Here is a 25,696-nt window from a genome sequence, read left to right as displayed (position 1 = left end):
CTCAGAAATCAGTCTGGTGAACCTTCGTTACACTCCCTCTATGGCAAGTCTATCCTTCCTTAATTAATGAGACCAAAACTGTACACAATACTCCAGGTGTGGTCTCACCAGGGACCTATATAATTGCAGTAAGACGTCTTTACTCTTATACTCAAATCCTCTTGCAATGAAGGCCAACATACCATTTGCTTTCCTAATTGCTTGCTGTACCTGCATGTTAACTTTCAGTGATTTGTGTACAAGGACACCCAGGTTCCTCTGAACACCAACATTGCCCAATTTATCATCACCATTAAAAAAATACTCTACCCTTCTGTTTTTCCTACCGAAGTGGATAATTTCACATTTATCCACGTTATACTGCATCTGCCATGTATTTGCCCACTCACTCTTGTCTATATTGCCTTGAAGTCTCTTTGCATCCTCCTCACAACTCACAATCCCACCTAGTTTCGTGTCATCAGCAAACTTGGAAATATTACATTTGGTTCCCTCATCCAAATCACTGATATGTATTGTTAATAGCTGGGGCGCAAGCACTGATCCCTGCAGTACCCCACTAGTCACCGCCTGCCACCCCGAAAAAGACCCATTTATTCCTACTCTGTTTCCTGTCTGTTAACCAATTTTTGATCTAATACTAATACTATTTAATACTATCTTTAACTTCTCTTGTTAGCCACGGTTAGACCACTTTTCCTGTGGGTTTTTGTGCCTTAAAGGAAAGTATATTTGTTGTAAATTATGTATTACTTCTTTAAATGCTAGCCATTGCTTCTCTACCGTCATACCTTTTAATGTAGTTTCCCAATCTACCTTAGCCAACTCACCCCTCATACCTATGTAGTTTGCTTTGTTTATCTTTAAGACCCTAGTTTCAGATTGAACGAAAACACTTTCAAACACAATATAAAATTCTATCATATTATGGTCACTCTTCCCTAAATGCCCCTTTACTACAAGGTTATTAATTAACCCTTTCTCGTTGCACAATACTAGATCTAATATAGCCTGTTCCCTAGTTGGTTCCTCAACATACTGATCTAGAAAACTATCTGGCATACATTCCATGAATGCGTCCTCCACACTGGTACTGCAAATTTGGTTTGCCCAGTTTATATGTGATTAAAGTCCCCCATGATTACTGTATTACCCTTGTTACATGCGCCTCTAATTTCCTGTTTTATCCTCACTGTTTGGGGGCCTATAAACAACTCCCACCAATGTTTTCTGCCCCTTGCTGTTTCATAGCTCTACCCAAACTGATTCTACTTCTTGATTTTCGGAGCCAAGATCCTTTCCCTCAACTGTCTTTATCCCATGCTTTATTATCAGGGCGACCCCCATCTCCTTTTCCATTTTGCCTATCTCTTCTAAGAGTTAAGTATCTTGGAATATTTAGTCCCCAACCTTGGCCACATTGCAACCACGTCTCCGTAATGGCTATTAGATCAAACCTATTAACTTGTATCTCTTCTATTAATTCATCTATTTTGTTGCGAATGCTTCGCGCACTCAGATATAGTGCCTTTAGCTTTAACTTGTTTCTCTTTTTCCCTGATGTCACCTTAGTTACTGATGCCTTATTACCTTAGTTACACTCTCTGTCCCTTCCTGACCCACTCTGCTTATTTTTACCCAAAACTCTACTCTGCTCTACAGCCTTGACATTTCTCTCGCTGCTTTTAAATTTACTCTTTCCTGAATCTGCCCACCCCTCCCCCTCCATCATCATTAGTTTAAAGCCCTGTCTACTGCCCTAGTTATTCGGTTTGCCAGGACACTGGTCCCATCCCGGTTTAAGTGGAGCCCGTCCCAATGGAACAGCTCCCTCTTTCCCCAGTACTGGTGCCAGTGCCCCATGAACTGAAACCCCTTCCTCCCACACCACTCTTTGAGCCATGCATTTAAACCTCTAATCTGTTTGTCCCAATGCCAATTTGCACGTGGCTCAGGTAACAATCCAGAGATTATTACCCTTGAGGTTCTGCTTTTTAATTTGGATCCTAGTTCCTCAAACTCCCTCAGCAGAACCTCGTTCCTAGTTCTACGTATGTCGTGGTTTCCTACGTGGGCCACGACAACTAGATTCTCCCCCTCCAAGTTCTTCTCTAGCCACGAGGAGCTATCTTTAACCCTGGCACCAGGCAGGCAACACAACCTTCGGAACTCTTGGTCACAGCTGCAGAGAACAGTATCTATCCCCCTGACTATACAGTCCCCTACCACAACTACATTCCCTTTCACTCCCCCCCACTTGAATGGTCTCCTGCACCATGGTGCCATGGTCAGCTTGCTCATCCATCCTGCAGGCTTTTCCCTCATCCACACAGGCAAGAACCTCATACCTGTTGGACAAGGGCAAAGGCTGAGGCTCCTCCAGCATTGCACCTGGGGTCCCCTTACCTGACTGCGTTGCAGTCACACCCTCCTGTCCCTGACCACTAACCAGACCTGTACCACTACCTGACCTAAGGGGGTATGACTGCCTCATGGATCAAAGTGTCCAGGTAACTCTCCCCATCCCTGATGCCCCGCAATATCTGCACCTCAGACTCCAGCTCAAAAACTCTGAGCTGAAGTTCCTCAAGATGCAGGCACTTGCTGCAAACGTGGTTGTCCGGGATCACAATGCTCTCCACAAACTCCCACATGCTGCCGCTGCGGCACACCACCTGCACTGCCATCCCTATATGACCTTGTTATATTTAATTAAATAACTTAGTTTACAGTGTAGTTTCTTGACTACTTACTTGATCTAAATTAAATATCTACCTGTAACACAAAGCACTACATGTAGTGTAGGCAAAAAGCAGCAACTTCTTCCCCCTCTTCTCCAAATTCCCATTCTCTCCAAATTCCCAAATAAAGCACTCTGTTTAAGTACATTGCGTTTTAATCTCGCTCTGTGCTCGGGGCATACAGGAGGCTGAAACTTCCTGGATCGTACATTCCAGGAGCTGGTCACCCCACAGCCAGATAGGAATGCAATGATTACAGGAGATTCAATCGTCAGGGGGACAGATAGGTGTTTTTACAACCGCCAACGTGATTCCTGCGTGATGTGTTGCCTCCCTGGTGCCAGGGTAAAGGACATCACTGAAAGGGTGCAGAACATTTTGAAGAGGAAGGAGATCAGCCAGAAGTCATGGTCCATGTGAGAACCAATGACATAGGAAGGAAAAGGGTCGAGGTCCTGCAGTCAGAGTTTCATGAGCTATGGAGGAAGTTTAAAAAGCAGGACCTCAAAAGGTAGTAATCTCTGGATTACGCCCAGTCCCACGCACTAGTGACTATAGGAATCATAGGATCAAACATGTTAACGCTTTGCTGGAGAAATGATGTAGGAGGGAGGACTTCAGATTCCCAGGACACTGGGACCAGTTCTGGGGCAGGAAGGACCTGCTCAAGAGGGACTGGTTGCATCTCAACAGAGCTCGGACCAATGCCCTTGTGGGAAGGTTAACTAGTGCCGTGGGGAAGGGTTTAAATTCATTTGGCAGGGGGTGGACACCAAGATAAAACATTTGAGAGGAGAAACAAGGTGCAGAGGGGACTGGGAGAGACAAATAGCACTAGAGTAAAGAATAGTTCAGAAATGGGAGGGATCAGACGGGGCAAATGCGAGGCAGACGAAGATGGGTTTGAAGTACATGTGTGTAAATGCACGTAGTGTGGTAACTAAGGTTGATGAGCTGCACGCACAAGTTACCACATGGAACTATGATATAGTGGCAATAAGAGACCTGGCTCAAAGGGGAGGATTGGGAATGTAATATTCCTGACTACAAGGTATTCAGGAAAGATAGGGAAGGAAAAAGAGAGTTGGCAATATTGATTAAAGAAACTATAAGAAAGAGATGATATAGTTGAGGGGATTAGAGACAGAATCTGTTTTGTTAGAATTATTATGGTACAATAGAGGAGCTATTACGCTACTGGATGTATACTTTTGGCCACCATAACGAGCAAATTTACAGTCAAATTACAGAAAGATTATAGTGCAGTAATAATGGGGGACTTCAATTATCCCGATATAGATTGGGATAGTAATAGTGTAAAGGGCAAAGAGTGGGAGGAATTCTTGAAATGTGTACAAAAGTATTTTCTTGATCAGTGTGAGTTCTTTGATGAAATAACGGAGAGGGTTGATGAGGGTAGTGCAGTTGATATTGTGTATATGGACTTTCAAAAAGGCGATGGACAAAGTTCCACATAATAGACTTGTAAGCAAAATGAAAGCCCATGGGATTGAAGGGACAGTGGCATCATGGATACAAAATTAGCTACGGGACAGAAAGTAGTGGTGAACAGTTGTTTTTCTGACAGGAAGGAAGTATACAGTGGTGTTCCCTAGAGGTCATTATTAGGATCAATGCTTCTATGACCTGGCCTTGACCATAATTTAAATCACCTTAAATCGGTGTCCTCTGGTTACCGACCTTTCTGCCAGTGGAAACAGTTTCTCCTTATTTACTCTATCAAAATGGTATAACTTAAACAGCACATAAGTTCAAAGTTTGCAGATGACACAAAACTCAAATGTAGTAAACAATGAGGAGGATAGTAACAGACTTCAGAAGGACATAGACAGACTGGTGAAATGGGCAGACACATGGCAGATTAAATTTAACGCAGAGAAGTGTGAAGCTATACATTTTGGTAGGAAGAATGAGGAGAGGCAATATATACTAAATGGTACAATTTTAAAGGGGGTGCAAGAACAGAGACCTGGGGTTGTACGTACACAAATCTTTGAAGGTGACAGGGCAAGTTGAGAAGGCTGTTAAAAAAAGCATATGGGATCCTTGGCTTTATTAATAGAGGAATAGAGTACAAAAGCGAGGAGGTTATGCTAAACTTTTTTAAAACACTGGTTAGGCCTCAGCTGAAATATTGTGTTCAATTCTGGCCACCACACTTTAGGAAGGGTGTCATGGCCTTGGAGAGGGTGCAGAAAAGAATTACTGGAAGGGTACCAAGGATGAGGGATTACAGTTACTTGGACAGATTGGAGAAGCTGGGGTTGTTTTTCTTAGAGCAGAGAATGTTAAGAGGAGATTTGATAGAGGTTTTCAAAATCATGAACTATTTTGATAGAGTAAATAAGGATAAACAATTCCAGTGGCAGAAGGGTCAGTAAACAGAGGACAGCTTTAAAATGATTGGCAAAAGAACCAGAGGCAATGTGAGGATTTTTTTTTTTTTTTTTTTTTTTTAAATACACAGCGAGTTGTTGTGATCTGGAATGCACTGCCTGAAAGGGTGGTGGAAGCAGATTCAGTGGCAACTTTCAAAAGGGAATGGGATAAATACTTGAAGGGAAAACATTTACAGGACTTTGAGGAAAGAGCTATTCAATTAATTGGATAGCTCTTTCAAAGAGTCAGCACAGGCACAATGGGCTGTATGATTCGATGTGTGAGCCCAGAATGGTGCTAACAGGAACTGCACACTGTCTAGCAGTTTTTGTTAAACACAGGTTTTACATAAAAAGTACTCTTACTGAAGGGTGAGTTCTTATTCTGAAGCAGACATGTTTCTGTAATCCTCAATAAGTTATTTACTTTGTTCCAAGTATTTCTTTCCATTTATGAATACTTCAAAGTATAATTAAGATTATTCAGAAATCATAGAATCATAGAAAGTTACAGCACGGAAGGAGGCCATTTTGGCCCATCATGTCTGCGCCGGCCAACAAAGAGCTTTCCAGCCTAATCACACTTCCCAGCTCTTGGTCCATAGCCCTGCAGGTTACAGCATCCCAAGTGCACATCCAAGTACTTTTTAAATGTGGTTAGGGTTTCTGCCTCTACCACCCTTTCAGGCAGTGAGTTCCAGACCCCCACAACCCTCTGGGTGAAGAAATTTCCCCTCAAATCCCCTCTAAACCTTCTACCAATTACTTTTAAATCTGTGCCCCCTAGTTTTTGACCCCTCTGCTAAGGGAAATAGGTCCTTTCTATCCACTTTATCTATGCCCCTTATAATTTTATACACCTCAATAAGGTCTCCCCTCAGCCTCCAAGGAAAACAGACCCAGCCTATGGCCAAAATTCTCTACTCCCAGCAACATCCTTGTAAATCTCCTCTGTACCCTCTCTAGTGCAATCACATCTTTCCTGTAATGTGGTTACCAGAACTGCACGCAGTACTCTAGCTGAGGCCTAACTAGTGTTTTATACAGTTGAAGCATAACCCCCCTGCTCTTGTATTCTATGTCATGGCTAATAAAGGCAAGCATTCCGTATGCCTTCTTAACCACCTTATCTACCTGGCCTGCTACCTTCAGGCATCTGTGGACATGCACTCCAAGGTCCCTTTGTTCATCTACACTACTCGGTGTCCTTCCATTTAATGTGTATTCCCTTTCCTTATTAGCTCTCCCCAAATGCATTACCTCACTTCTCCGGATTGAATTCCATTTGCCACTGTTCTGCCCACCTGACCAATTTATTGATATCTTCCTGCAGTCTACAGCTTCCTTCTTCAGTATTGTTAAAACTAAAAACAAAGGCTTACAAAACTAAAATTTCTGATAAGAGTAAGCGGTGATCAACAATTTGATTTCTGTGTCACTTTCCACCAATGTTTTGGACTTGATCACACTTGTCAAAATATTCTCATTCTATTCCTGTTTGCTGTTATTCATTCATAAACAATTCAGAATATGTTACCCTTATTGAAGATATTCTCATACAACAGTGGCACAATGGATTACAAATCTAACACCAGACAGACATGAACATCTTTGTTTCAATCATGCCTTTACTTAAACACGCACAATTTTTGGGCACAGAAATGTAAATCAGTCACACTATATTTACTATTTACAGAAGAAATCATTGCATGTCTCTTAAGTATTCTGCACCGTTCTGTGTTTTTTTTTTTAAATACCAATGCCACAGCTACTGACGAATGTACTTTAACAGACAGGTTACAATAAAAGGGATACCTCCACTCACTTGACCTTAATCTACAAGAACAGGTACCAAATGTAGTAACATTCTGAAGTGAAGAGGCAACATGAATCAAGCTGGCTAATTACAAGTGCTATATTTATTACTCCAAGACACAGAACTCAGTAATTGCTGACCAGTTTGATACTAGACAAAAAGAATTTTGTCTCAATCACAATATAGTTACTTAAATGGGACTAGAATCACAGCAGTGAAAGAACACCTTTTAACCTACATTCTAAACCTACAACACATAGTTGCTCTTAAATCTGAAGCTACAATGTCAAGCCAGCACCTAAAAGGGAAATAAAATCGAGTGTTCAAGTTGTTTCTTTCATTACATGACTCGCACTTCTCTCCATTAATCATGATGAATAATTTGTTTTCGTATTCCTCTGACCAGAAAACTCCATGCTAACTTGGAAGGGCTTTGGCCACCTGGATTGTCAGGACATATTTTTCCTGTTTCAGTGATGTAATCGAAACCTCCTAGCACTTATGTACAGTATAGCTCTGCCTCCACCGCAACATCAGTGAAATCACTTAGAGAAGAAGAATGTCATCACAGGGAATTGGATGTACACAGAACCAGGAGCATAAAGATACACCAAGTCAAATTATAACTATTTGTAGCAGAGGCCTTGGCAACTCCAACAATTTGAAGAAGCAACTGAGGAGTTTAAGAACAATTCAGAGTTAATGCACAGAAAAAAAAGTCACATGGAATCAGGACAATACCATTGGCATTTTGTTCCTTTAAGCCCACCTAAACAATGTTCTAAAAACTCACAATGCTAAAAATATGGGGCAAGTTTGCATAATTTCTTTTTTGAAAGTACTGAAAACACATCTTGAATTGTAGCACACGTAGAAACTTCCACCCACGCCCACATGCCATTCTAACCTTGTATTATGTTCCAACATGCAAAGCAGCATTCTGGCATATAAATAAAGATGCATCAGCTTTTTCAGTGACTTTTTCCCCCCCAATTAAAAAGAATTATTTGTTATAGAAGTAATTTCAGAAAATGTTCCAGGCTTGGTATTTTTGCAAATGGAACAGCAACTCTTCATTTTTTCTAGAATTAAAACAATTTGAAAAATAAAAGTGCCTTTGCTGTTCACTAATTTAGTCTAACAATATAACCTAATTCCTGGTTGCATTCAAACACATGATTTTTTTTTCAAACCATCTTTAAAAAAGTGTGACAGAAGCTAATTTCACAGATGCAGCTGATTTTTTTACATAGGCAAACACAATATTAAACATAAGAATCTGAAGCAAGATATAGCTCTAAATATAATTTACCTGCATCTCACACCAATAACAGTGTGCACTAGCCTTTTACTGTCAAACATGTAACCTGAAAAATGGATTGAAAGTGGGAACGACTGATAGAGGTTTTTCCCCAAAAAATACACAATACCGGGGAAGGGAAGCTATTACCAAATCTTCCCGAATATCACTCAAGCTTTGCTCTTAAGGACACAGGACCTGGCTACCCAGCAGCAACACAAAAGGTGCAGTCTGCAATAGGTTCTCTCAGGATTTAGCTGTCATGGGACAAAGTTCCAAAAGGCTCCTACTGGAACACAGCAGCCTCACAATTAGGTAACATCTAGAAAGAACACAAGGCTATGTTTAAGAATTCACAAGGAAAACATGGTTCCAAGAAGCACTAGCCCACATACATAGTATTGGTTTTCATTATTATGGCTGTACTCAAGTTGTTGTGCGTGTAGACATGATTCTTGGCAAGGTTTGGAAGTGGCGATCAGCTGATAGTACAAATGGAAGTTGCATGTAGAGCAGGGTCTGTGGATGACGGTGTATTTATTGTGGGAAGATGCAAAGAGGACTGTTAATGCAGTAGCCAGATGTGGTAACCAAGAAAAGGTATTCCATATTAGTGTGTCTTGCAGTCAACAACCAGTTATCTGCTGCATCCACTAATGGCTGCTGCTTCTCTTGCTGATCCCCTTGCTGCCCATGGGGGTCATCATTCATTTAGGCTCAAGTGGAGGTTTCCTTGTTGGGCAAAATTGTACAGCACACAACCACGATCCTCGAGACTATATTGCAAGATGTCTCTAGATCAATGCAGACACCTGAACCACACCTTCAGTGAGCCAACTGTGTGGTCAATTATTACTCAAGTAAACAAATGGATCTAATTGTATTGTTTTAAGCATATATTCTTGGAAACCACATAGGTGCACCAACTTTGGCTGCAGAGGATAGCTTTGATCTCCAAAGAGCCACTCAGATATATCTGTCAGTTAAAGATTGCTGGAAAAGTAGACTGCTTTGGCATAAAGGCACCGTGCCAAGTATCAGTGAAACAATCAGTCTCTACCATGATGTGGTGAAAGATTTGGTTCAGTGGTAGCATTTTCACCTCTGAGTCAGAAGGTCATGGCTCAAGACCGAACTCAGAACTTGAGCACATAATCTAGGCTACACTTGAGTGTAGCACTGAGGGAGTGCTGCACTGTCTGAGGTGCCATCTTCCAGGTGAGACATTAAACCGAGGCTCCATCGTCCAAACAGGTGGATGTAAAAGATCCTATGGCACGATTCGAATTAGAGCAAGGTACTTCTCTCGGGTGCCCTGGCCAATATTTATCCCTCAATCAACATCACTGAAAAAAATTATCCAGACATCTATTTCAGTGCTGTTTGTGGGACCTTTCTATGCATTAACCGGCTTCTGCGTTTCCCTGCATTACAACATTAAAAACTACTTCATTGTGAAGCGCTTTGGGACATTGGAGGTCTTTCTTTCTTTCTTTGATGGTCACAAATGAGCTGTACATGGAGTAGAGTCCTTGCCTATTGCTTTATTGAGCAAGGGAGCACGTTTTAAAGTTACAGATCTCCTTAAAGTACTTACTAAAATGTTTATCACATTTCCCCTCGAAAATCATGTGCCTTGATTTAAAAGCTGCGCTGTTGAACTGAATTGCAAAATGACATCCTATTCTGTCCACATATTTAGTGTTGTAATATTGTGCACACTGTACTGCTTTAATTTTATAGTGGAACAGTAAGTATCCTGGTATTAGGGGAGACCATATTCACAACGCTTTCCACTTGCTGCACAAATTGGAGTCAAATATAAATCTACTACTTGTGTATGCATGCAAAAAAACAAGCCATCTATTTGGTATGCAAAATCCAACCTCTGGAGCTGCCGTAATTCTTTAAAGCCTAGAGTTTTAAAACACAAAGGGCAGGATTTTCATTGGGCCATGGAGGCGGGATTGGAGGCGTGTGGGGGGTTAAAATCCTGAAATCGGGGGGCACGAACCCAACCCGCCTCCATGCCAGTTTCAAAGGAGGCGGGTACCCGACCCCCCCCCCCGAGGCGGGAAGGGGATTATTGACAATTAACTGCCTGTTAACAGGTAGTTAATAGGCAGTTTTTAGCCTAATCCCTATTTTCATTGGTGAAATGTGGGATTCCCGACAGCTCCAAACCACGGCAAGTTAGTGAGGCGGGCCGTCGGGATGAAGGGCTTGGAGGGGTTGAGATGTCCGGTGTTCAGGTGAGTGATGGGTGCATGAGTGCAGAGGTAAGTGTGTTTGGTGTGTGTAAAGTGTTTAAAGAAGTTTTACTTACATGTACTTACTTTTACAGCCTTCCTTCCTTCAGGTCTCGGGAGTCCCTCATCTCACCGGCACAGAAAGCAGAATGGCCGCGAGCTGTCAAAAGTTCCAGCATTCAGCTTTCTGTTCCGGGGAGATCTCTAAATCATCCTGAGAGGAAGGAATTAACCTGGAGTACAGATTGTCAGTGTTTGACAGCTTCAAACAGCTGTCAAACGCTGATATTTCATCTGTCAAAAAGTCTTGACAGATGAAATATCAATCTGTGACGTCACCTGTTGCCAGGTGGCCCTTAATTGGCCTGCTGAGCCCGCTGGGCGGACTCAACAAGGTCAATCAAGTCAAAGTCGCGTGGGTTGGCTAGAACTCGATCGAGGCGGGATTACAACCCCGAAAGTTGTAGTCCCGCCTCCTACCCACCACCTCAGTGAAAATCCAGCCCAAAGTCTTTTTTATTCCGAGCATACATTTCAACAATCTGTGCGTTTCCATCCAAAATTCTGAGCTTTGGTACCAGGCTATTTAGAATTTGTTGATATTCTATCACAGACATTTGCTATTTCCAGTGCAGCTTCTGCAAAAATAAATTTAAATGGCTAAATTACACAAAATTAAAAACAATGCAGTCAGGTAACCGAGCTGGATAACTAATCAATTATGCAATTATAATATTAAATAATTAAAAAAGGAGTGAAAATACCATTGTGTCTATGTAGCTGCTGATGGAGCTTGTGAAAGCCAAAACTCCAATAACATTACTTTGCATGGTAAAAATAATTCAGATTCCTACCTGTAAACTATAAGTCACCCCTGCACTTTGCCAAGTTTCCTTCTAGTTATCATTCACTTTCCGTCTCTCTGCCACCACACCAATCTCACTTCAGGCAGCTCCCTTCTCACAGCTCTACTACAAATTTTTCAATGTTACAGCAAAGGACTCACTCTTTCCAGGCCTCTACAGAGTCGTCTTGCATCACTCAGCAGCCCAGCCAAGTATAGCAAAAATTCACATAAAAAGGTCAGTTTGAATGTCAGTCAAACACAGAATTTGAGTTTTAACCCACTGAACCGAAGTTCAACACGACAGTTGCGCCTATCATGATACAAATCCTATTGGTATCAATGTCTATAGATTTGCAAGTTGTTCTCCTGAACTAAAAGGCCTTAAAATAGGTATCGAATTCATAAATCTGTACTTTATCATACTTGAATTCTAAAAAGTTTACAAAAAAATTATCCATTAAAATAATGCTGCTCAGTGCATCTCTCACCTTGCCTCTTCAAATTTGCAAGCCCAAAAAGTGACTGTACAGCCTCAATCCAGTGTGGTCAGCGGCGAAACAAAAGGAGTTCGCCGCTGGCTCTGAAGTAAGCTTCGCACAAAGATCTCGCGATCTCTGTGTCAAGAAGTTCGGGTTTTCTGAGGCATAATTCAAATCAACGTAGTATAGTGGGAATCCCATAGTGCGAGCTGATGTGACATCAACAAGCTTTCTAAGCAGCCAATCAAAAAGCAGAATTCCGAACCAGGAAGTGGGTAAGCTCTTAAAATTCTAATGTTAGAGAGCAAAACAAAGATTGGGGCTCTCGCATGGGGAAAAGGCAAACCTGAAATAAAGATGAACAAACTTTTAAAAACAAAATTATTTTTTTTTTTTTTTTTTTTAAGTTTCTTAAAAATTTTCCTTTATTAAATTTGACTGCACAAAATTAAAATTAGTTTTTCAGGGCCATAACCTTTGTTTAACAGTCAATACGCTGTTAAAACCCCAGTTACACCTCATCCCTTTGGGTCTAGCTTTTAACAGGGTATGTAACAGCATAATTACTGCAGAAGAGCTGAAGTTTTTGTCGGTTTCAACGATTTCAGAGATTTCACTGGTTGCCAGCTCTGTGGGGGGAGGGGCACAGCGCAGCCTGTGGAGGAGCAGTGAATGACAGACCGCAACTTCAGGATTTCCGCATTAGGCTGCGCATGCGCTAAATCCTGAAGTTGCGGTCAGTTTCAAAGGTTAATTGATGGCAAAACCTGCCAGTTCACCGTCCTCAGGACCGTAAATTCCGGGCCATAATGTTACTCAAGAACTTGGAACATACCACTTTGCACCGCCATGACTCAAAGACAGTACTGCTACAAGGTTTGGGAAATCAATTGCTAAGTTCAATAAAAGGCTCCCACATCTGACTGAGTAAGCTGCAACCAATCTGGCCAGTAACCATCCGACTTTCTGCATTACACAAATGAAACACTAACCCCCCACCCCACAAACTTTCATATTTATACTCTGTTCACTGTGAAACTTATACATCTCTTCAACTACAAACTTGAATAAAAAATCAAGAATTTCCTTCAGAGATCAATGGTTTCCCAAATCATTATTCACTGTGTTTCCTTTCATTCTTGTGCACCAGTCGCTGAAGGTAAGCATGCAGGTGCAGCAGGCGGTTAAGAAGGCAAATGGTATGTTGGCCTTCATAGCAAGAGGGTTCGAGTACAGGAACAAGGATGTCTTGCTGCAGTTGTACAGGGCCTTGGTGAGACCGCGCCTTGAGTACTGTGTGCAGTTTTGGTCGCCTTATCTGAGGAAGGATTCTTGCCATGGAAGGAGTGCAGCGAAGATTCACCAGGCTGATACCTGGGATGGCAGGAATGACGTATGAGGAGAGATTGTGTCGATTGGGCTTATACTCACTGGAGTTTAGAAGATTGAGAGGGGATCTCATCGAAACCTATAAAATTCTGTCAGGCCTGGACAGACTAGATGCAGGAAGGATGTTCCCGATGGCCAGGGAGTCCAGAACCAGGGGTCACAGTCTAAGGATAAGGGGTAAGCCATTTAGGACTGAGATGAGGAGGAATTTCTTCACCCAGAGAGTGGTGAACCTGTGGAATTCTCTGCCACACAGGGCAGTTGAGGCAAGTTCATTAAATATATTCAAGAAGGAGCTGGATATATTTCTTAAGGCTAAAGGGATCAAGGGATATGGGGAGAAGGCAGGGACAGGGTACTGAATTTGGATGATCAGCCATGATCTCATTGAATGGCGGAGCAGGCTCGAGGGGCCGAATGGCCTACTCCTGCTCCTATCTTCTATGTTTCTATGTTTCTATATTTCCCCATTAAGGAAATTAGCATTATGTAAGCAACTGACATTCATGCATATATAAGTAAAAGGAAAACTATGGGAAAGTAAAAGCCAATAAATTTATCATAAAAATGAATGAGGATTTAGTTAACAAGAACTGATGGTTCAAGGAAAACTGACGATAGCCATGGCAATGAAATGGGAGAATTAGCAGGTAAGCTGCTCAAAGACAACTTGAGAGAAAAAAAAAACCAAACAACTCAACTTTAATGTATGATTCAGAATCTGTAGTCTACATGGGTATAATCAAAAACATTCCAAAAGTGTCCTGACAACCAATTTATTAAATGATCTTTTTATTATAATAGGGTTACATCACCATGGAGCAGTGAGTTGAAGATTCAACAATGTGGATACAGGAAACTTTTTTTTAACCCGGCACCGACGCGGTGCCGGTTCATCAAAAATTCCGATAACCGAAAGCTACAGTAAACAATACGGAGATGAGAACTCTGTGTAAAGCAACAAACCCTGTTGCTTAGCAACAGGTTCAGAACAATGGCCACACGTTCCAAGCGTCTCTGTAGCTTAGCAACAGCTGCAGCCACACCCTTACACAGCAACAGATTGAGGAAGGTGTGGTAAACCACGTTCACTATCGTATCACTGTTAGTAGTTAGCACTGTTCACCACTGTTCGTTATAACTGTATCACTGACCACTATTGTATCACGGTACGAGGTCGCCTCTTGCCACACTGCTATACCTGGGATGACCACTGCCGACTCCGCCTTGGCTCCACCCACCAGGCCAGGTATAAAGGTGAGCGACTGGCTGGTATTCCTCCTGCTTGGATCGGATCACCCACGAGAGTGGGCTCTGTTATTTAGTCAATAAAAACCTTTAGTCACCTTCGTAACTCTTCGCCTTTTATTGGAGGAATTGATAGGTATATCAATTTTATTGACTAAATTTAATGATGTCCGACAACGAGTCACAACCGGCGGAGGAGCCACCAGCGCAGCTCCCAGGAGCACAGCCACACCAGCCAGCTTGGCTGCGAGCCCTCAGACCGCCGTACCTGGACCTGAACCCACGAGCAGCAAACTCAGCCGCAGACTTTAAACACTGGCTGGTCTGCTTCGAATCATACCTGAGAGAATCCAGCGTCCCTCAGGCATCCAAACTAAGTGTCCTGCAGGCACAACTGAGCCCGAGAGTATACACTCTCATCGAGGACATGACTACCTACGAGACCGCCATCAACCTGCTGAAACAGAAGTACCGGACCCCGGTAAACTACATGTACGCTAGGCACCTCCTAAGATCACGGCCGCAACAGCCAGGAGAATCAGTAGCCGAATTCTCACAGGCGCTATATGCACTCGCCAGGAACTGTGACTTTAAATCGGTGTCGGCAGCCGAAAATACTGAAGATAATATCCGCGACGCATTCCTGAAAGGCCTACGGTCCGAGTACTCACGGCAAAGACTGCTGGAAGCTAAAGACCTCAGCATGGAAAAAGCTGAAGCCCTCGCTATCTCCCTGGAAGTGGCCCACCAAGATCAGGAAGCATTCACCAGGTACTGCTCGCGACCCTGGGACTCGGGCCCGACCCCTACCACAGCACCCTTCCCAGCGCCGCCCCCGGGACCTACCTCTGCGTCGGCGTCCCGGACCCGACCGGCCCCGCCACCCCCGGCACCGGCCCCGACATCGGGCATCCGCGATCGGGCCGCCGGCTGTTTTTTTTGTGGCCAGGAGAAGCACCCGAGGTCGCGCTGCCCAGCCAAGAACTCCATATGTAAAACCTGCCTGAAGAAAGGCCACTTCTCCAAGGCCTGCAGGAGCGGATCCTCAGAGGCCAGCAGTGCCGCATGCGAACTATGGGGGCGGCCATCTTCGTTTAGGGCAACTGAGGCCAGCATCCCCACACATGAGTCATGGGGGCGGCCATCTTTGTTTAGGGCAACTGAGGCCAGCATCCCCACACATGAGTCATGGGGGCGGCCATCTTTGATTAAGGCAACCGACCCCAATAGTGCCTCATGGGGCCCTACCTCGTGGGAGACGCCATTTTACTCACCACGCCCGACCGCCTCGCCCGCAGATGACAACGACTCGCTCAGCTACACACTAGCTTCCGTCACCCTGGACCAAGCCCGCCCGCACCATCTGTCCAAGTCAATGATGGACATCAAAGTGAACGGCCACGCCACGACCTGCCTGTTCGACAGCGGAAGCACGGAGAGCTTCATCCACCCAGACACGGTGAGCCACTACTCCCTCTCTGTCCTACCAACGCGCAGCCGAATCTCGATGGCATCGAGGTCCCACGCCACGGACATCAGCGGCTACTGTGTCGTGACCCTGTCGGTTAAGGGCACGGAGTATAAAAACTTTAAACTCCTCGTCCTCCCCCATCTCTGCGCTGCCGTCCTACTAGGGCTGGACTTCCAATCCCACCTCCAAAGCGTAACCCTAGCATACGGTGGACCCCTCCCCCCACTCACAGTCAACAACCAGCAAACGTTAAACCGCCCACCGCGTAACACCTGCAGCCTCTCCACCCTCAAGGTCCCGCCACCCTCTCTGTTTGCTAACCTTACCCCTGACTGCAAACCCGTCGCTACCAAAAGCAGGCGGTATAGCGCCGGGGACAGAGCCTTCATTAGCTCTGAGGTGCGGCGCCTCCTGAAAGAGGGCATTATCGAGGGGAGCAGCAGCCCCTGGCGTGCCCAGGTCGTAGTCGTAAAGACCGGCGATAAAAACCGCCTGGTCATCGACTACAGCCAGACCATAAACAGATATACCCAGCTGGACGCATACCCCCTCCCCCGCATATCTGACATGGTCAATCAGATTGCACAGTATAAAGTATTCTCGACCATCGACCTGAAGTCGGCCTACCACCAACTCCCTATCCACCCTGAGGACCGCCAGTATACCGCCTTCGAGGCGAATGGGCGCCTATACCACTTCCTTAGGGTCCCCTTCGGTGTCACTAATGGGGTCTCGGTCTTCCAAAGGGAGATGGACCAGATGGTTGACCAGAACGAACTGCAGGCTACATTCCCCTACCTAGATAACGTCACTATCTGCGGCCGCGACCGGCAGGAACATGACGCGAATCTGGAGAAATTCCTCCGTACGGCCCAACGGCTGAACCTCACCTACAATAAGGAGAAATGCGTGTTTAACACCACGTGCCTTGCCATCCTCGGCTGCGTAGTGGAGAACGGAATCATCGGCCCCGACCCAGAAAGAATGCGCCCCCTCATGGAGCTACCCCTCCCCCACTGCCCTAAAGCACTTAGGAGAACCCTGGGGCTTTTCGCCTACTATGCCCAATGGGTACCCAATTACGCGGACAAAGCCAGACCCCTCCTGAAAGCCACTTCCTTCCCCCTCACGGAGGAGGCGTGCGCGGCCTTCTCCCTCATTAAGGGAGACATAGCCAAGGCCACGATGCACGCAGTGGACGAGTCCATCCCCTTTCAGGTGGAGAGCGACGCATCCGACTTCGCCTTAGCCGCCACCCTAAACCAGGAGGGGAGGCCAGTGGCCTTCTTCTCAAGGACCCTACAGGGCCCCGAGATCCGACATTCGTCGGTCGAGAAAGAGGCCCAGGCGATCGTGGAGGCAGTACGGCGCTGGAGGCACTACCTGGCAGGCAAACGATTTACCCTCCTCACCGACCAGCGTTCGGTGGCTTTCATGTTTAATAACAAGCTGAAGGGCAAAATCAAGAATGACAAGATTTTGAGATGGAGAATCGAGCTCTCCACCTACGATTATGAGATCTTGTACCGGCCAGGCAAGCTGAACGAATCCCCTGATGCCCTTTCACGAATGACATGCGCCAGCGCGCATATCGATAGGCTTCAGACCCTCCACGACCAGCTCTGCCACCCCGGAGTCACCAGACTCTACCATTTCATTAAGGCCCGCAACCTGACCTACTCCATCGAGGAGGTCAGGACCATGACCAGGAACTGCCAGACCTGTGCGGAGTGCAAACCGCACTTCTATAGGCCGGACCGAGCAAGCCTGATCAAGGCCACCCGCCCCTTCGAGCGCCTGAGCATCGACTTTAAGGGGCCCCTCCCGTCCTCTGACCGTAATGTGTACTTCCTCAACATCGTTGATGAGTACTCCCGTTTCCCCTTTGCCTTCCCCTGCCCCGACATGACCAGTAGCACGGTCATTAAGTGCCTGAATGCCCTCTTCGCCTTGTTCGGGTTCCCGAACTATATACACAGCGACCGGGGCTCCTCCTTCATGAGCGAGGAACTCCGGCAATTCCTCCTAGAGAGAGGTATTGCAGCAAGCAGGACCACCAGCTACAACCCCAGAGGTAACGGTCAGGTGGAAAGAGAGAACGCGACGGTATGGAAGGCCGTCCTCTTAGCCTTAAAGTCTAAGGGCCTCCCAACCTCCCGCTGGCAAGAAGTCCTCCCGACAGCGCTGCACTCCATCCGGTCATTACTTTGCACGGCCACTAACACCACCCCCCATGAACGAATGTTCGTTTTCCCCAGGAAGTCGACTACGGGAACCACTCTACCAACCTGGCTGACCGCCCCGGGGCCGGTCTGGCTGCGGAAACACGTGAGGACCCATAAAACGGACCCCCTGGTCGAGAGGGTGAACCTCCTGCACGCCAACCCCCAGTACGCCTACGTGGCGTACCCAGACGGGCGGGAGGACACTGTCTCCCTACGAGACCTCGCACCCTCAGCCGATCCGGAAACACCGCCACCACCCCCCCCAACCTCAGTCCAGGTAGACGGCATGCCGGAACCCCACGAGCCCTCGCCGACCACGCAAACACCAGCATCAACACCGGATAAGGCACCAGCACCGGATAAGGCAACACCACCGCTGCGGCGATCGGAGAGGCTTACGAAGCCTCCGGACAGACTGACCTACCAGAATTGGTAGTACACTTCACCCCGCCGGACTTAATTCTAAACAAGGGGTGAATGTGGTAAACCACGTTCACTATCGTATCACTGTTAGTAGTTAGCACTGTTCACCACTGTTCGTTATAACTGTATCACTGACCACTATTGTATCACGGTACGAGGTCGCCTCTTGCCACACTGCTATATCTGGGATGACCACTGCCGACTCCGCCTTGGCTCCACCCACCAGGCCAGGTATAAAGGTGAGCGACTGGCTGGTATTCCTCCTGCTTGGATCGGATCACCCACGAGAGTGGGCTCTGTTATTTAGTCAATAAAAACCTTTAGTCACCTTCGTAACTCTTCGCCTTTTATTGGAGGAATTGATAGGTATATCAGAAGGCAAGTACAATATCAAGTAAAACTTACCTGAACCTACTCCTGAATTTTGCCGGTTAACCGAGATTTCCGGTTATTTAGGTGCCGGTAAATCGAAAGTTTCCTGTACTTTCTCTCGAGAAGACCCATGTCAAATATGCTATAAAGATTACTGTTCCAATTATTATTTATTAAGGATGCCACCACATCTCCAGTGGCACTGCTTAAGGTTACAAAGAAAGAGTTGCATTTATGTAACACCTTTCACAATCTCAGGATTTCCCAAACCACTTTGCAGCTAATAAAATATTTTGAAAGTACAATCACTGTTGGAATGTAGGGAAACGCAGCAGTGAACACAAGGTACCATAAACATCAATGAGATAAATGACCAGATGAACTCTTATTGATGTTGGTTCAGGCATAATTATTGGCCAGCACACCAGCTACTCCTCTGCTGTGCCATAAGATCATGATAACCACCTGAAAGGGCAGATGGGGCCTCATTTTAACATCTCATCGAAAAGATGGCACCTCCAACAGTGCAACGCTCCCTCCATACCAAGTGTCAGTCTGGTTTATGTGCTCATGTCTCTGAAATGCAGCTCGACCCCATGACCTCTTGACTCAGAGGCAAGAGTGCTACCACTGATCCAAGCCTTACACCCAAGGTTAAGTGGTTTATAAGGACAGCAACATTATACAGTATAACACGATATATTATTCTTGCTGTATGTGTCCCTTTAATTGAGAAGTAAATATTGGGTAAGATCGGACACATATCAATTAAGAAGCTGCAGTTATTGTGACTCAGGCTATTTTGTGTTGCTGGAGTTTGTCTGAACATTCTAAATGACGGCCTTTGTTTATTGATTTTGGTTTCCCCAAACAGAAATTTGCACAAGGCATAACGCGTCAGTCTGGTAGACAAGGAGTACATGCATACAAAGCACTTTTAGAATTTTGTAGATAGATTGGATGAGAGTACAAGAATATTTTATGGCAAGTTTCTGCACAAGAACAGAAAAGGTAACTTTGTGCAGAGCATATTTGATTTTTTAAATATACATTTTAAAGATAAAATTCAGAAATTTTACATTTTTAAAATGGGTAATGCAGTTTGTGAGCAGCACTCGACTGGCATAGAAACTGGTATCCCTTTCGAATTCAACACATTTTTATAACACTTGCTGGACGAAATTGTAAACAGCTTCAATAAACCATGATTTTGAGAAGCCATGTCACCGTGAGCTGTGCAGCTGTTCTTTACACTGCAAATTTCAACGCCACCTACACAGAAATTCACAGTTTGACACAAAGTGATATGACTGGAAATATGCACTAGGTGTACTGTTATTATATTAATATATATACTAATGGATTAATGTGACTTTGTTCAGGGTGAGTTACTGTTAAAATTTAACGTGTGGGATAAATGAAAGAATTTGCAAAGAAGTTGTCCAGACCTCTATCCAGAGACAGTATGATTTTTAGATTGCTTCTTGGAAACTAAGTAACTATTATTTCTCTTTCCACTGCAGCTGGTTGAATAGTTAGCACAGCTGCTACAAGAAATCGTTCCATCAACAATTATTTTTTCCAAATTCTCACTATAAACAAAAGCAAGCCCAAGTCTGATCATCACCCCTTTGTCTTTCAGTCCATTTTTCAACTAAAATCTTCAGTGTGCACTCTCACTCTCGGGGAAAAATTGGTTAATTTTCTCAAAAGGGTTTTTTTAATTCATCTCCCAATTTATTTTCAAGTCATTTGGAAAAATAAATGCAAATGCTCTTTCAGCTTGAGCCCCTTAAGGCGCCTTTTGACATTTGGAAAAAATAAATAAGGTTCTGTAAATAATTATTGTCCGAATGCTCAGTATACAAAAAAGCACAACTGATCCGCAAATATAAGTGCATCACAGATATATCTGTCATACTATTTGCCTGCCACTTTACAAAACCCTACAGATTCAAATAACTGAGTTTTTTTGGTTAGGCCTCCTACAGCAGATTTTCAATTCAATTATTTTATTCATTCTTTCCTTGTCCCTCCCCAAAACCTTCGTTCTTCTTGTTATGTGCATAATTATGTGAAAGATCTTGCTCCCCCTGTTACTTTCCACTCCAAATGGTAGCAAATTCCACATTCTCACCACACTCTAAATAAATTCCTCCTAAATTCTTTATCTTATCTGTTAGTGGCTCTTATATTTCTCGCTTCCCGACCACCACCTCCCCACCCCCACCTGTTCTAAACTCACCCACAAGTGGAAACAGTTTTACCAGGTCCTCCCCATCAAACCCCTTCATAATTTTGAAGACTTTGATCAGGTCTCTTCTTGGTCTTCTGTTTTCCAGAGAAATAAAGAGGCCAGCCTGTTCATTTTTCTTGAATTGAAGTGTTTTTTGGCTGCTTCCCATTTAATCTATTAAATATTTGATCTCGTTATTTTTTGTCTGATCACTTGAAGGTGCAACATTTATGATGAAATCAGGCTCCCTACAAGCCCACATTATGCTCAAGATTTCTATTTATAGATTAGCAGATTCCCCATGGCATTACTCATAGCGAGTTGGAGGAAAAGCTGTTTTTAGAATAAAAGGGAGTTACAGCATGTAATGCACACTATTATTAGGCCCACTGATGTAATGTGACTGAATAACTCATTCCATTTTCATTAAATATTCTGAGATTTATCAGATCAAATTCTGCAATTTTGATCACTTGCCCATGAAAATTATAAATCAGCAGCTATATTTCCTGATCTATGCACTAACTTATTTGCTTTGTTTTAAAGAAGCCCAAGATAAACAGCAAGATGGTAGAGAACATGTGTCAGATTGGTGTTTGACATCACTGGAGAGGGCGGGGTATTGTGGAATTTAGCAGCAGTGGGGGAAAGGAGACCAAGGCAACAGTAGCAGCGGGGTGGGGTGTACTCGGCTTTAGAAGCATGCAGGTGTGTTCCTCGAATTTGGCAACACTAGGTGGTGGAATCTGTGATTTGACTCACTAAAGGATTTCTGGGGTCTGCGAGAATTGGGGAAGAAGTGAACCCCACAGGTACTGCCACAAACCATCCTCCGTCCACTCTGACCCGTTCTCGGCCTGCTCTCAAACCAAAGCCAGTTTCTTTCCAGAACATTCAACTTTAAACTGTATTTAACAATTGTGGTTGATATTATTATAGTTCATAAAGTAGAAAACAGAACAAACACTAGCATTTGGTCAGGAATGAGTTAGGGGGCAGAAATTACACTGGATTTAACATGTCAACCATACCAGAAGCACAGACAGCACCCCCACAGCCAAACTGAAACCTCAAAACCTGACAGAGGTTAAGCAATACAAAGCAAAACTGAATAGCCACACTTCTAACAAGAATTAGTCAAATTTATGGATATTGATGCCGATTGTCCATTTTTGATTCTTGTTTTTTTTGAAAGTTATGATTGGTGGTTTTCATTCTTGCTTGTTACCTGCTAACTTGAACTGGTTGCCAACATATATTTGAGATTTGTTTCTGTTTTAGGAATATGAAATTTGAGCCAATCACATGGAAGAAGTTTGCATATCAGAAGGTACGACAATCAACATATGACAAACAAGAAATACGCACGGCTGTCCTGTTTCTATGAGTTTTAGACGAGCTTAAGTTTATGGTGGGTGGAAGGTGGGAGGCTGGCCAGGAGTGCATTGGAATAGTGAAGTCTAGACATAACAAAGACTTGGATGAGGGTTTCAGCAGCAGATGAGCTGGGGCCCAGTCAGGTGAGGTTACGGAGTTGGAAATAGATGTTACAGTCTTAGTGATGGTGCTGATGTGGTCGGAAGCTCAGTTTGGTTCAGCCTCAGACAGTTGCCAGGGAGAGGAATGGAGTCAGTGGCTAGGAAACGGAGTTTGTGGCGGGGACCAAAGACTCTGGCCAGGACTTTCCTTATCTCGGCGGAGCCAGGGCGGGGCGATGTCGGTGGCAGGTCACGGCCCCACCCCGCTCTGGAAAATAAATTTACGTTGGTGGGGCTCATTAAGCCCGTCCAGCACTTTTCCCAGCCAATTAGAGGAAGTGGGTCTGGTGACGTCCTTCACCATGCTTCATCAGTCGGTTTCCTTAAAAGGGACCATGGCCAACTTTCTTTTGACATTTGTGCTGTCAGTGTTCTACAGCATTGAAGTGCTGCAAAAACTTACAATCACGGCACAGAGCTGCACCCAGGTTCTCCCATAACTCACTCCATATGCTTATGGAGGGAGTCAGAGCACACAAGGATGTCCTCTTCCCTTCCCATGGGCGGAAGAGACGACCCCAGGAGAACAAAACAGCCTGGTTGCACATTGCACAGAAGGGCACAAGCAGGGATGTGGTCAGGAGGACCTGGGTGCAGTGACGCAATCCTTTCAATGATCTCATTAGATCACGAAACATTAATACAAAGCCACATCACCTTCATCCTGCTGTGCCACTCATCACATCCCCATCACTCTGCCTTCTCTACCCTACTCCTGCACAGCCTTACTCACACCAACTTACCTTGCACCTCCACTTATCCCTCTCTATCTACATTATCACATCCCCATCTCACTAGCCACCCCTCACACTCACCCTCACCCTAGCGCAATCACACCAACTAACAACACACAAGGGAAGCAACTTGGGTACTCTATCCAATGTTCATGTAAAGTTTCTGTTAATGTGCTGTCAAACATTGAAACCTTTATTTTCAACCACCCCCACCCCCCAATACTTTTGGTCATCTGTCCCATGTCTCATGTGGCTTTTGTCAAATTTTGTTTGATAATGCTCCTGTGAAGCGCTTTGTGACATGTTACTACATTAAAGGCGCTATATAAATGCAAGTTGTTGTTTGAAAGCAGGAAGTGCACGCAGACACAAGATTTCTAATATATTATAAATTAAAAATATAGATAGTTCCCCAATGAAACTTACTTCCTGTCCCTACATGCTACCCCACTGCAAAATATCATTGTGGAAAGCTCTGCTTCAGCTGGGTCCAATTAAAGCTGCAGCCAGTGGAACCGAGTGTTTTTCCCACACTATTATGTCTTTTCATCAACTGACACAATTTGAACAGACAATTATGACCAAGTGAATGGGCAGCACTAGCTCTGACTTTTTAACAAACTATAATTCCTGTACAAAACATTTGATACATTTTTAGATTCCTGGTTGAAATCATGGGCGCTGAGTACTGCACAAAGCATTCTAGATCTTGTACGAACAAAAAATCTCCGAGGACCAGAACACCGCAGACTTGAGAGACTCAGAAGACTGCTGGTGTGGGAAAAGGAAATGTCTCACTCACACAGCAAGAACTCCTTCTCTAGTTTTAGATTTAGTGTGCATTGCTTGGATTGTGAAGAGAGCGCTTTACACGACATCTGCCCACAGTATACCTGACACAGAAGTGCTTGATGTTAGCACAGGGTGCCAAAAGTCGAATGTGTTCCATTCCGCAGCATGAACATACCTTACCTTATTGAGTTGCTGCACTGCGGCAGCTGAAAGTTGAAAACATTTGCGTGTGCATTGTGCAGTGGAAGAAAAGAGCAGGATTTGTGACAAACATTACAGTTTCCAGACCACACTTTTTGCAAAATATTGGATGTGTCATGCCAAACAGCGAGAAATATACTTTCTTCCACAAGCGAATTGCACTCCACCTTATAATCAAAGTGATTTACTAAAGCTCACTGATGAATCCAAAACCCCCCTATTAATACCACACAACTTTTTCACCCAAGAGCTTCAAAGCACATGGCTAGTTACGAGTTCACATATCCCATGAACTCAACAAGGACTAAATACCTGGAAAAATGAATCCTTCCTTTTGGCATCACCTTCACATTAAGGGTGTGATAACACCTGCATGTCCCTGTACCAATGTTGTTCATCGTGTACCCTAACAACTGCTGAAAAAAAATGCCAAATGTGGCAACCAGGAGAGTGCTGCAACACAAACCTATTCACTCTGCTGTTTAACATGTAATAATCGGGAGCAGTGTGGTGAGACCGGTATAAAAACCGGAGAGAGGCGAGGCCCGAGACCAGTCGGGACCAGCGGGAGCAGCGTGGTGAGACCGGTATAAAAACCGGAGAGAGGCGAGGCCCGAGACCAGTCGGGACCAGCGGGAGCAGCGTGGTGAGACCGGTATAAAAACCGGAGAGAGGCGAGGCCCGAGACCAGTCGGGACCAGCGGGAGCAGCGTGGTGAGACCGGTATAAAAACCGGAGAGAGGCGAGGCCCGAGACCAGTCGGGACCAGCGGGAGCAGCGTGGTGAGACCGGTATAAAAACCGGAGAGAGGCGAGGCCCGAGACCAGTCGGGAGCAGCGTGGTGAGACCGGTATAAAAACCGGAGAGAGGCGAGGCCCGAGACCAGTCAGGAGCAGCGTGGTGAGACCGGTATAAAAACCGGAGAGGGGCGAGGCCCGAGACCAGTCGGGAGCAGCGTGGCGAGACCGGTATAAAAACCGGAGAGAGGCGAGGCACACCAACTCAGCAGCGGGGAGAGAGGTAAAAAGTAATCAGTGTGTGACGTCACCAGGGAGCAGGTAGGTGATTGGTTGGTGAGTATTTCTCTTTTTTCAATACAAGCTTGAATTCTGTGGTGTTAAAATTCTGTGGTGTAGTGGGGATAGTTGGTAAATAAAGCGCCCTAGAGCATACCTGTAACTGGGGTATTGAATAAATTTTAAAAATTAATTAAAGGAGTAAGTCATGGCAGGAGAG

The sequence above is a fragment of the Somniosus microcephalus genome, chromosome 3, assembly GCF_052327205.1.
Source record: "Somniosus microcephalus isolate GS21.2 chromosome 3, FLI_Smic_1.0, whole genome shotgun sequence".
In the NCBI taxonomy this organism is placed as follows: domain Eukaryota; kingdom Metazoa; phylum Chordata; class Chondrichthyes; order Squaliformes; family Somniosidae; genus Somniosus; species Somniosus microcephalus.
This window is presented reverse-complemented; position numbering follows the sequence as displayed.